This window comes from Carcharodon carcharias, chromosome 20 (assembly GCF_017639515.1).
Source record: "Carcharodon carcharias isolate sCarCar2 chromosome 20, sCarCar2.pri, whole genome shotgun sequence".
Lineage (NCBI taxonomy): Eukaryota > Metazoa > Chordata > Chondrichthyes > Lamniformes > Lamnidae > Carcharodon > Carcharodon carcharias.
The window spans coordinates 68,674,359-68,688,582 of NC_054486.1; the positions used below are offsets into that span (position 1 = coordinate 68,674,359).

At 41.4% G+C, this 14,224-nt stretch overlaps 1 protein-coding gene across 1 annotated transcript in view; it reads left to right on the forward strand.

Annotated features, from left to right (window-relative positions):
* Positions 1-268: 268 nt before the first annotated feature.
* The window catches only part of LOC121292504 (neuroblast differentiation-associated protein AHNAK-like), an 87,022-nt gene continuing 73,066 nt past the window's right edge, over positions 269-14,224 (forward strand). The window contains exon 1 of the mRNA XM_041214544.1: positions 269-394. The gene's annotated coding sequence lies outside the window, so the exon portion shown is untranslated. The remainder of the gene's footprint in view (positions 395-14,224) is intronic.

Here is a 14,224-nt window from a genome sequence, read left to right on the forward strand (position 1 = left end):
AGTTCATATCAATAATTCTGAGTTATTCTTAAACTACTGTGACTGTCCTAGGAGTAAAGGCATATTTGATTGCTCAGCCTTGGTCTAAATGCAGCAGTCCAGTTGTTGCTTTAAAACTGTGGGTTTCAATTTCAAAGGATATTAGCCTTGACGACACTGCTTTAGTTTTGGTTAGGCAGCTAGATTAGAAGAGACCCAGCCAAATTTAACTCTGATGGACCGCCTCCTTAATCCTTACATAGACGAAACTAGTTTCACAAAAATTCCTCCTCAGTTGTCACTCATACACTGGTAGAAAGCAGCAGCCAGGCTGGCGATCAGGGCTCGTTCACTTCAAGGCTAGTTTCTACAAATTCTTAAGATTCCCTGGTCTAGAACTGTACAAGATCTTCTGGTAAGTTTTAGGATTGCATTTATCCCTTATATGCTAAGTTAATACAGTCTGCAGTAAAAGAAGGTTTGAGTATCTCAAACTAAAAGTCTTAATCACAGATTTGTTTCTTATTCAACAAGACTCTATTCTGTTGAAGGAAAACTAGAAGAAGGTATACTTCTATTAAGGCATTTCTTGTTAACCTTGTTAAATCATGAAACTATCTTTTTCAATGTGTTCATTAGTATCCCAGAGACATAACTGACAGTGTTGGTCTGGTACTTATTAAGATGTGTGCAGGATCAAAATATCACTCCTGGTTATTTTGTATTTTTGCCAAGGAAACTTGACTCAGAAACAAGGGCTGTAGCAATAGAAAAAAAGCAAAACGGTGTTTGGTCATGACAGTTGTAAAGGAGAAGATCATGCTACTGCATATCAGGGCAAGAACTTCAGGCATGTCCACTATGGTTTTGATTACCATGCTGTGTACGAAGCACACAAGGTCAGAATTTCCAAACAGTGGAAAACCTGCCATTAACATTTTGCTTTGCATTAGAATGAAAATTTAATTTATACTTTTCTCTGTTTGACAATAGTAGAGGTTTGTTTGTGCTAAATTAGTTGAGGGTAGAAAAATAAATGTCAAATTCTGGGTGATCCCAAATGATACAAAATATGTACACAATTGGACACAGAAAGCACTGGCTCCTGCTTGTTACAAAATTAAAGGGGAAGTAATGTAAACTACCATTTCATTTGGAATGTGTTATTTATCTCGACTGCAAATTACACAGAAAGTAAGGAGCAATAGGTCAAACAATAATGAAAGGATAATAGGCATTGTGTGTCTTGGGACTGCAAGCAGCTGAGTGTTAACTGATAAACAAGTGAGCCAAAGTGAAGTTTAACAGTACACAGTGGCATCTGTTCTGATGATGCCACTTTCCAAAACTGTTCCTCTGACATGTCTTCCTTCTTCCTTAACCGAGGTATTTCACCCACGGTGGTTGACAGGGCCCTCAACTGTGTCCAGCCCATCTCCTGTGCATCCGCCCTCAGATCTTCCTCTCCCTCCCTGAACCATGATAGGGCCCCCCTTGTCCTCACTTATCACCCCACCAGCCTCCGCGTTCAAAGGATCATCCTCTGCCATTTCCGCCAACTCCAGCATGATGCCACCACCAAACACATCTTCCCTTCACCCCCCCGGCAGCATTCTGCAGAGATCGTTCCCGCCAGGACACCCTGGTCCACTCCTCCATCACCCCCTACACCTCAACCCCCTCCCACGGCACCTTCCTATGCAACCGCAGAAGGTGCAACACCTGCCCCTTTACTTCCCCTCTCCTCACCGTCCAAGGGCCCAAACATTCCTTTCAAGTGAAGCAGCATTTCACTTGCACTTCCCTCAATTTAGTCTACTGCATTCGTTGCTCCTAATGCGGTTTCCTCTACATTGGAGAGATCAAACGCAGTCTGGGTTTCTGCTTTGCAGAACCCCTTCAGTCTGTCTGCAAGCATTACTCAGACCTCCCTGTCACTTGCCATTTCAACACTCCACCCTGCTCTCATACCCACGTATCTGTCCTTGGCTTGCTGCACTGTTCCAGTGAAGCTCAACGCAAACTGGAAGAACAGCACCTCATCTTCCGACTAGGCACTTTACAGCCTTCCAGACTGAATTTTGAGTTCAACAATTTTAGATCATGAACTCTCTCCTCCATCCCCACCCACTTTCCGATCCCCCCCTTTTTTCCCAATAATTTATATAGATTTTTCTTTTCCCACCTATTTCCATTATTTTTAAATGTATTTCCATTCATTGTTTTATCTCTACCTTATAGCCTATTTTGATCCCTTCCCTTCTTCCCACCCCCACCAGGGCTATCTGTACCTTGCTTGTCCTGCTTTCTAGCCTTAATTAGCACATTCCTTAGAAAATATCACCACCTTCCACACCTCTTTGTCCTTTTGTCTATGACATCTTTTGGCAATCTCCACCTATCACTGGCCCTCTATCCAGCTCTACCCCCCTTAAACCAGCTTATATTTCATCTCTTTTCTATTTTTACTTAGATTTGTTGAAGAGTCATACGGACTCGAAATGTTAACTGTGTTCCTCTCCTCAGATGCTGCCAGAGCTGCTGAGTTTTTCCAGGTATTTATATTTTTGTTTTTAACAGTACACTGCCTGAATTAATAACAACTTTGGAGTTACTTGTATTTTGCAAAATATTTTCTTGAAATAATTTTTAACGCTTATTGTGCGTTTGATATAAATGATGATATAGATTAATATGATCTATATAAATGGATATGAGTTTGTATCAAGGAGAGTATCTTAAGATTGAACAGAGTTTAGTTATGGTATACACCACACAAAATGTGATTACTCAAGTAGCCACATTAACTATTTGGTGTATAACGTATAGCAGTATCAGAATGCTTGAAAGTTATCAAATACACTCCTGCAGTAATCATGTTCTGTCTCACAACTAATGTAGAAAGTAAGCAGCTGCTCAACACATTTTCAACAATCACAGCATTAGGTTCTGGGCAGTAGCATTCAGTAAAACACAGGTTGCCCCATGCAGTTCATGTTATTTCACAGCAACTATTTCATTAAGTAGTAACACTTGTGAATTTCCCACAAAGTGAATTTACATAATTTTACATACCTGTCATTCCATTTCTGTGTTGTCCAATTGCTTATCTAATGTCCAATACCAGATTAGCAGCAATTTCCTCCGAATAAACATTGGAAAGTCTGAAGCCATTGTCTTCAGTCCCCACCACAAACCCTGTTCCCTCATCATTGATTCCACCCCCCTCCCAGCCTCAGACTGACCCAGGCTGTTCATAACTTCAGCGTCCTAATTGACCCTGAACTGAGTTTCCAAATCCATGTCCTCAACATCACAAAATCTATCGACTTCCCCTTCTATAACATTGCCTGTATCCACTGCTGCCTCAGCTTATCTGCAGCTGTCACCCAAATCCATACTTTAGTTACTTCCAGAATTGACTATTCCAATACTCTCCTGGCAGGTCTGCCATTTTTCACCCTCCAGAAACCCATTCAAAACATTGCTGCCCATTTCTTAACCCGCAGCAAGCCTGGCTCACCCATTACATCCACGTTCACTGATCTGTATTGCTCCAAGTCCATCAACAACTCAATTTTAAAACTCTTATACGCGTGTTCCAACCCCTCAATTGCCTCGGTCTTCCCAATCTCCATAACATTCTCTGGCCCTCCAAGAACTCTGTATGCCTTCAACTCTAGCCTCTTGTGTATTACCCCAGGTCAGTTGCCTTCAGCTGATTAGGCCATAAGCTCTGAAACACCCTCTGTAAATATCTCAGCTTCTTCACCTCTCTCTCGCCCTTTAAAATGCTCCTTTAAATTTATCTCTTTTACTGGCTTCGAGTTACCCATCCTAATAACCCCTTCTTTGGCTCGATGTCAATTTCTGTCTGATTATGCTCCTGTGAAGCATCTTGGGATGTTTCACTTCATTAAAGGTGATGTGTAAATGCAGGTTTTTGCTGTTGATTTTGTTGATGGTGCACTTACCGAATCCAGTGAATAGACTAACTAGATAAAGAAAACACATCTGAATCAATCTTTGCACAAAATATTTAACTTCGGAGCTCACTAGTGGTTGTTGAATGTAACATCTCAGACTTAGTAATAGATAAATAGGCAAGTGCTCTCTTTGCCAAAGTACATGATTGTATGAGATCCATATGGTTCATGTCTTTCACACACAATGGCGAATGAACTGTTTGTATGTGCAGTGAACTTTGTGCATACAATGTAGTTAGACTGGATAAAGTTTTGTCAGCAAAAAAAATACGATCTTGATTGAGCTTTCTGGTATCACCCAGACATGGCTTGTTCCAGCACTTCTGTGAAAAGTTAACATTTTCCAAAAGCTTTTTTAAGTGTAATGTTTTACCTATTGGAGTGAGGACATGTTAATCCATATTAATTTAACATTTCACATTCAGTGGGCTAAATGTGATTTATCAAATGAAATACTAGAGCAAAAAGCAGCTTATATTCTGATCATTCTTTCTTTTAGAGTAATTAAAAGGATCCTATTTCAGTATGCAGCTATAACATTTCAAGTCATGTGCATACACCAACATTTTGTGGACTCTCTAGCCATTAATAGGAAGTTAAGATTTAGAACTCAGGAAGCAGTGAATGCTTCACAGTAAATTTTATTTACAATGTTTTGTGCTATAGCACTTAGAAGCTGATGCCAAAAAGCAATCTTGGCATTGACTACTCTACATTGTTTGTTTGACTGTTAAATCTCCAGGGTTACTTCATTCTTCTTGAAATATGCAGGATTGTTTTCAGTTTTGTTCTAGAATATATTCTCTCCTGAATGCCTTTTTATAGTAACGGGGTGTTTGGTAAAGCAAGGTTACAAGTAATTAATTAATTTGAGTGATAGTTCCTTAAATCTGTCTGACATCAATTAGCCAGCTACATTTGGTTTTAAAACAGGAGTAAACTGAGATTTAGCACAGAACTGCTAGGTCACATACAGTGAACAGAATAAAACTTAGACTTCTCTGAAATCCTCAGGCCAATAAAGACAGCAGCCTTGGCAAGCAATCACAAGGGTTGCCATATCTCTTCTGGGTTCCAGCCCCGTCTCTGCTTTTGACAGCTTCAGCCTTACATGTAATACAACCCAGATGTATGATAACGCCTAAGCTGCATGCCTGGGTTAATGGGTCCATTTAATTAGGGAAATTTAAGTCTTCTTTGTAGTAGTTTCATGTTATTTGCCAATATTACAGTAATGATTACACTTCAAAAGCATTTCATTGGCTATAAAGCACTCGGGAGATTCTGCTGATGTGAAAGGTGTCATGTAGAGGGGGGAGAAATTGAATAAGGCTGGTAATTGGGCATTGGGGGTGATGACATTTCATTAACCTGCATTCATTTGTAGTAATTCAGGCAATGCGCAAACTTTCAGCTGCCTGCTATTTCAAACGATAGTGAAGTATCGCCTAATGCTAAGCATGCTGTTGAGCGACTGCGCGACTCAGCAAGTGGCCTAAGTTCATGTGAGGCTAGCACCTCTTAAGGATGAGGTGCATTCTGAGGGGCTGGAATGGATTAAAGAAGGCTTTATGAGCTGAAAGAGGAGTAGAAATAGTTCAACAGGCCAGCAGCATGCTCCAAAGTTCTTTAATGCAGCACTGGAGGCCTTGCCACAGGAGGTGGACATGCTGGAGAATAGAGAGATCTTCTGCCCTCAGGAGGCCCTCCAAATAGACACTATGAAGGTAGTGAGACCAGACAGCCATCACAGACAGCAATCTAGCTCCAGGAACATGGATGTAGTGCCACAAAAAGTTCAATGACTTCACATGAGTGGTAAAGGCCAGTGAATGCATTTACACTTGCCACATCCTTCCAAAAAGAACAACAGGCTGAACAAGTGCTCCCTTCACTACACACCCTTCATTCACCAACCAACAACTTTATCAAGCACAACTCACACCTCACATCCATTGGGTCATCTCATCCTCGCGTATTTAGAAACTAGTTACAAGCTTCACATTCACATCTCCCAACTTGTGCACACTGCCATCTATTCAGACATGGAGGCACATCACCCAAACACATTGCACCACACTCACTGACATACTTTTCCCTTTAATGAGGACCAAGTGACCCATAATCATATGCAACAGCACCTGCCCACAGGGGACAGGCTGCATGTCCTCAGCCCCATCAAGGGGTGCCCTCATTAGACCGACCATGACAGCAGCCGTGGCCAATGGTAGGGCTGAAACCATAGAGGATGATGTATGTTCCTACCTAATCCACCTTCTCACATCCCACATCCCACAATTTCTTCTGATTGACAAGCTGCTGATTGTGTAAGCACGCACCTCTTATGTTCCCTCACCTTCTCTGACCACAACCCAATCATTGTGCTTTTCTCCTTTTGAATGTCACTTGGTCAAGCTCTGGTGCAGGAGGCTGAAATGCAAGAGGAGCAGAAGAAGAAGAGACACCATCACTCAATCTGACATTCAGAGCTACTAGCTCAGATACTGGCACTGCGCAAACTTTACAGGGTAGCCACAAGGCAGGATCTGCATGTATTGAGTCACCAGGCACAAGTGAGCTGCAGCCAGGACAGGGGGAAAGGAAAGCAGAAGTGCCAATTCCCCAGCAGGCCAGATTGTACAAGTTCTGCTTCAGAGGGCTCAGATGACATTAATGGGGCAGCATATAGAAAAAGGAAGATGGGCAGACACCTAGAAATGCCTGATACATTGGTAGGCCTTCCAGAGAGCCTTGTGTCATTGTCAAGGAGCATGGATGAGTCTGGCTCCAACTTGACAAAAGGCACAGATCCCATCCCTTCCAGCAGTCCGCAGCCAGGCCTTCTGGGTCTAGGGCTGCTTCAGAATGTCCTGTAAGGCGATCTGCACTCTCCCATTTAATGTTGGCAGCCGTGCATCAGCAATTGGAGTAACACTTTGTAGCATCACTAGGAAAGGCAACAGCACCAAAAGAACAGGCACTAAGGGAATGTACGAGAGTGTTAGATAACTTTTACATGGAATAATAGATGATTTTTCTGGGGTTAAATTGGGTTTTAGAGTGTTTTTTTCAGCATTGTGACCAAGAAGAGGTTCTGCTGTTCATAACTGAGGGATGATAAGGTATGAGACTGTTACACAACAAGGATTTGGAGTTGTATTCAGTGGAACTGTGATTGAATGAGATGATTACAGACAATCTGGCTGGAAAGGGGTGCGCAGATTGCCTATTCCTTTCCTCCGGCTTCTCCTCCTTTTCCTCCTACTCTTGCTCCTCCTCTTGCTTCTGCTTCCTGAGCTGCTCGCTGTATCCATGGTAGCAAGGCTGTGCCCACATGACAGGTTGTGGAGGATACAGCAGGTCATCATGAATTGGGAAATACGCTCTGGCAAGTACTGGAGGCTCCTTCAGAGGTAGCAGGGCCATTGTTTCAGCTCCCTAGTGGCCTCCCCCATCATGCCAAATGTGGCTGCATGGCTCTCATTGTACACAGGCTGTCCCCGCGTTGTTGGGTTGTGGAGTGTTGTCATGAGCCAGCTATTTAGCAGTTAACCCTTGTTGCCCAGTAGCCAGCCTCTGCTTTGCCGTAGTGAGTTTAATACTGAGGAAACAGCGAGTGGACTGGTGCAAAATAAAAGCATCATGACTGCTTTCAGGATAATGGGTATTCACCAGCAAGATGTGCTGGGTGTGGTTGCACAGCACAGCACATTCAGCAAGCGGTAACCTTTGTGGTTGTGGTACAACTCACTTTTAGATATGGAGCCCACAAAGTCACATGCGCGTAGTTGGTGGCACCCTGCTTCATTGAGAATCGTGCAATTGTGTTAAAGCCATGTGTACGATCTGCTTACTTCTCTCTGTCAGAAACAACACAATTAACTCCCCTCCCCAGGCATGTGATGCAGCAGTGGATGGTGAACTGGGGTTACAACTGTTGCCTGACCCAGCCTGGAAGGATCCCAATCCAAAGTAATTCAGGACCACAGTTACTTTCACAGCCATTAGCAGCAATGTCCTTGCCCTGCTCTGAGACTGCAGGTTGTGAGTGACAGCAGAGTTCTGCGAGCACCTCCTTTGTAAAGTGCAGGTGCTAGACAGACTGCTCGTGACTTAAATGAAAATAAGGGAAATGCTCCCGGATGACCATAGGTAGATAAGACTTCCCGCACAGAGCCCTTCTCTCCCTCCTCCCTCTGCAAGCATCTTGTCCTCTTCTTTGCTGCCTCTGTCTATTTCCCTCTCATGCTGCAGCCCAAGGGGAAAGGGAACTATAGCGCCCATGACTGGGAGCAATTGGCCTGACAAGAACCCTTAGAGTCAGAGCCAAGCTTTTCCCACGTGCAGCACCCCACCCTGTCAAACTCACTAACCTTAACCAACTCTGGTAATCACCCAAAAATCCTACAAGTGCGAGCATTGTCAGTAGAGATTAATCAGCAACTAACTCGGAAGTGGTTGATGATTCCTTTAAGCAGTGTTGGTGGTGGGTCCTTCCTGCTACTGAATGTAGTGTTCCTGAACACTGATGCCACCATCTGCCTACTCTGCATACTTCCAGTGCACATTCCAAACAACCTCAGCAAAATGATGTTTGGCATGAGTTGCGCTGGAAATGTTCATTTGGAACAGGACAACATTTTAATACCAAAATGGCACCTGCAATGCAGAAACTATGGGAGCTGCAGAACCCAATTTTTGTGGCCAAATTCTTTGGTGCAGCAAAAAAATTAGCAATTTACTTTATAGTACTAGAGGAATCAATTTACTTCTAATTTTGTTCTAAGCACTGTGACTCACCAAAACAATTTATTAAAGAAATATAGAGACAGATTTGGAACTTGGAAAGAGTTCTGTAAAGTAAGTATAGGAAATAGACACCACATGGACTATAATGGATCAAATTTCAATTGAGGGAGGCACCACATCAATCATATGAACAAAACAGAAGCAGGAACAGGCCATGTGGCCTCTCGAGCCTGCTCCACCATTGAATAAGATTATAGCTATTCTTCTATCTCAACTTCACTTTCCTGTCCTATCCCTTGATCTCTTAATGTCCAAAAATCTGTTGATCTCAGCCTTGAATATACTCAATGATTGAGTATCCACAGCCCTCTGGGGTAGAGAATTCCAAAGATTCGCAACCCTCTGAATGAACAAATTTTGCCTCATCTCAGTCCTAAACAGCTGACCCCTCTCCTGCATGTTGACTTTCTGTGATTTGTGCAAAAGAACATAAGGCCCCCTTCCTGCCAGCATTTGCTAGTCTCTCACCTTTTAGAATACATTTTACATTTCTATTCTTCCTACCAAAGTGGATAATTTCATATTACCTTAAATTATATTTGCCACATTCTTGCCATTCACTTAACCTGCCTGTGTTGCTTTACAACATCTTTGCTTCCTCCTCAGCTTACCTTTCCACCTACACCTAGCTTTGTATTGTCAGCAAACTTTGTCCCTTCATCTATTTCTTTATATTTTTAATGAAAAAGCAGTGGTGGGAAGGAAATCTGCCAGCCTCACCTGGTCTGGCCAGTTTGAACCAAGGCTGTAATGAGGTCTTCAGCTGCTTTGTCAATGAACTTCCTTCCATCATAAGATCAGAAGTGGGGATGTTCGCTGATGATTGCACAACGTTCAGCGCCATTCATGACTCATCAGATACTGAAGCAGTCCATGTCCAAATGCAGCAACACCTGGACAATATTGTGGCTTGGGCTGACAAGTGGCAAATAACATTCATGCCACACAAGTGTCAGGAAATGACCATCTCCAGCAAAAGAGAATCTAACCATCGCCCTTTGACACTCAGTGGCATTACCATTGCTGAATCCTCCACTATTGACATCCTGGGGGTTACCATCGACCAGAAACTGAACGGGGCTAGACACATAAATATTGTGGCTACAAGAGCAGGTCAGAGGCTAGGAATCCTGTGGCAAGTAACTTACCTCCTGACTCCCCAAATCCTGTCTACCAGCAACAAGGCACAAGCCAGTACTGTGTTGGAATACCCTCCACTTTCCTGGATGAGTGCAGCCCCAACAACACTTAAGCAGCTTGACACCATCCAGAACAAAGCAGCCCACTTGATAAACACCCTTTCCACAAACAGTCACTCCCTCCATCACCGACGAACAGTGGCAGCAGTGTGTACCATCTACAAGAAGCATTACAGAAACTCACCAAAGCTCCTTAGACAGCACCTTCCAAACCCACGACCGCTATCATCTAGAAGGACAAAGGCAGCAGACACATGGGAACACCACCGCCTGGAAGTTCCCTTCCAAGCCACTCACCATCCTGACTTGGAAATATAATGACGTCCCTTTACTGTCGCTGGGTCAAAATCCTGGAACTCCTTCCCTAAAAGCACTGTGAGTGTACCTATGCCGGAGGGACTTCAGCGGTTCAAGAAAGCAGCTCACCACCACCTTCTCAAGAGTAGTTAGGGATGGGCATTAAATGCTGGCCTAGCCAGCAAAACCCACATCCTGGAAATGAATAAAAAAAAGCTCTTATACCTATCTCATTTTATCACAGAAATAAACAAAGCTGTAGTGAATAATTGATTAAAGAAGAGATGCTCAGTTAATGGCCATATTGAGCTAGCATTTATGAACACCATTCACTACTGGTGTAATTTAGCTTTGCCTTTCTGTGCTACACGGCATCGTGGCACTGAGATAAAAAATATGAATTTTATTAATTAGTATGTATACTGATTATGAAATATCATTTGAATTAGGTGGGGTGATTTGCATTTAACTGTACACACACTTTTCTGCTCAGTAAATCATCATTGATGTCATAATGAATAATGATGATCTCTGAATGTCTGTTCCTGCAAATAACTGATTCCATTATAAAACAATCATAAGTTCAATGTTAGTATATTTGTTACACCTTTTAGGCTAAAATATTATTAGAAAAAACTTAATTAATTCTATGATATTGCTTTCATAAAAAGTATAGGAAGAGGAGTAGGCCATGGGGCCACCTAAGGCATTCTATTAGATCATTGCTGCACCTCAACTTTATTTGTCCACCTTCTGCTTCCCGTAATTAGAGAAGCCTAAGCAGAACAGCATAACCTGGTGTAGTTCTCTACCATCCTCTTAACAGCAGGCACCAATTTTTCAAATCGCTGCCACAACTTAATTGCAGCACAAAGTACAAAATTATGATCCCAACTTCAACAGTTCCTCAATTACCTGCACTCAAGTTTTGTCTTCCTAAAGAAGAGTTTCAAAAGCCTTGTTTACGTTCGTTGGAGAAGACTCAGGAAAGGTTAGCAGCAATTTCCTTATTGTGATTTCACATACAGGTAACATGATGATGTGAGTTTCAATTTGAGTGACATTCACTTATCAGTTAAAGACAGACAAATAATTTAGAATTGCAATTACTTCGGTGTGAGAAATATCTTTATTATGTATTTTATATTAAATTGCAATTGGAATGTTTAACTGAGCTAGATATGCAGATTTACAAATTAAGTATTCCCTGCAATTCAGACACCTTGATGATATAAGAATAAAATTCCCTTTTAAACTCATTGTGGATTTATTAGAATTCAGGGCGAATTACTCCCGATAAAAAGATTTTTTTTGTCATTAATAGATTAAAAACAAATTAATTAGTTTCAGCTTTTGCAGGCAATCCATGATGCTGCTTTCCTGAAATACTTTCCTCTTTAAACGTTTGATCACTTAAAAATGCTTTCTTGCATTTTAAAGAAGAACTCTGCATTCTAACACTTATGGCACCAGCTTACAGTTTTTAACCTGTGACTGACATTTGGTGCTCTCATTGATCGGTGCAAATCCTGAAATTTCCAATACTAAAGCTGCTCGTTCTACTTTCTTGAAATGGCAGTGGATCCATGGAATTATGTGCATTCTGCTTCAGGAAGTGGAAGAAAATGTATGACAGAAATCACAATTGTTCAATTCACCAGGGAATTATCAATCATGACAGAGCGAACTCTAGTACACCTGATCCTTGGTATGAGGAAAATGTCTACCATTTCAAGCACCATATTCCTAATGCTCCTGTGTATTTATATGTAGCAGCAGAAATCCCTAAGTTATTTTATTAACGATGGTTGCTATAGAATTAGTGCCTGGGCTTATGCCATGTGACTCACATGAACTGCTAATTATTTTTAGCTTGGAATGCTGTTTGCCTGCCCAGTGATCCAGTTGTAAGAACAGGCTATACCCCCATGACTTACTCATGGGATTCATGTCAGTAGTTCATACAACTAGATTAGAAAAGTAAATGCACAATATTAATTTTTTCAAAATATGTTTGTGAAAACTTAACAGAGAAGCCTTTATCCTAGTAATAATGCTGTTACTGTGTTGGTTTGTATCAATTTGCTTACATTGCTGGCAAGGACTTGTACAAATTGAATTTTAGCATTTTCTAATAAACAAGATATACTTTTAAATATTTATTCTTTTCTGATCAAAATCAGATTGATGCTTAAGGTGGTTAATCCAATTAGTGGACTTTCGTGCCACTACATGGATTTGTGGAATGAGTGTTCACATTTGCAATTCCCTCAGATGCTGAAGTTCCAGTCTCAGTGTTAATGACAGGCACAGACATAAGGAAAGGCTCTTCCCCACAAGAAGAAATGGAAAAATCTGAGACAAGTTGATTTACCTTTGCCCTAAAGGTAATTCTTGACAGGAAGTTTCAGAGCAGCATTACTGAAAGCTTGAGAACAGATTGCTAGTCACCTGCAAAGCTTGGAAATGTTATTTGCAGAGGGGTTTGGTCTAAAACGGAAGTAGAATAAATATTTAAAAAATCAGTGGAGGAGATGATGGAAAAGGGCATTTCTATAAATAATTGCCTTTTTTGGAAATTATCTTCCTAACCCCTCAATTCTTGTCTTTCACTATAGCTAAAATTATAAGTTTTAAGTTAAACGTGACAAAAAAATAACATATATAATACTATAGATACAAAGTAGTGAGTAGCATGACATTGAATCCAAGTTGTTATTGACCTAAGTGAGAGAATGAATCATGAACAGTTTATGAATAATTGTATACCCTGAGATTATCTCAGCATTATCTTGTTCCTAGTATTACTTGACGCTTAAAATTTCTTACTGTAATTGAGTATCCTATCATCGTATTATTAAGTCTCCACAGGCAAAAGGCTACTGAAGACATGTAGAGCAGATTCAAAATAGTTGAAATTTTATATTATAATTGGTAAAAATGTTTCAGAGCATAATACATTTATGAGAACTTAGATGACATAGATTTTAAGCGTTTTTAAGGATTATTCAAGCCCTTTGAGACATGTTATAGTCCATACATGGCAGTGATGATACTTCTAATTAATTTCTCTAATACTGTGCTTTTTGACAGTTTGTATGTGCTTGTCACTAGGTATGATGACAGACTGTCAGGTTGATTATTCAAGGATTGTTAACTAAATGGCATTAGATGAACTAGTAATGCTCACTAACCAATGGGGCTGTTAAGCATGTAAATAAATGAGTTGTATTTTGTTAGCATGAATTAAATATTAGAAACATTTTTTCTTCAGATAGATATGCAAAAACATTGAAGTAATTGAGGTGTAATTTATTCCCATACTTTTGCTTTTAAGTGTTTATTGTGGTGAAGCAAAACTGGCTGACTATTAGAAATACAGAAAATTTTTACAAGAAACAATGTTTAATTCAGGTAAAATAATGGGAGTTGATGTTACCTGCTCGTGTTCATTGGCCGGGATTTTCCGTGCCTGCCTACGCCGGACGTGTTCGGTGACGTGAGTGGACAGTACGGTGAGAAGGCCAAAAATCGGTTTCATGATGCCGTGAAACGAGCTTATAATCGTCCACTCCGCCCGCTGATGGCAGGATGCGTTCCCCGCCATTGGATATCAGGAACCTTATTGTAATGCATCAGCACGTCATTACAAGGCCAGCCCACCGGACTCATCCCCCCCACCCTCCACCCAGCTGGATCATCCGCTCACTTACGCCGATGTGTTTCACAACAGCATATATAAGGTGTGCACTTGGCAGGCTGCACTTCACTCGGGACTTCAAGGTTTGTTTGCCTACCTTGCTTCAGTCAGCATTCGCAGTCATCAGCACCAGGCTTCACAGACAGCACCACATCACTTTTAGTGGGTCTCATGGGTAGATCTCTACCGACCAGATCAGCCATATATGGGTGGCTTTTCAATGGCTGCAGAGCAAGGTCTTGCTTGGGGAAGGA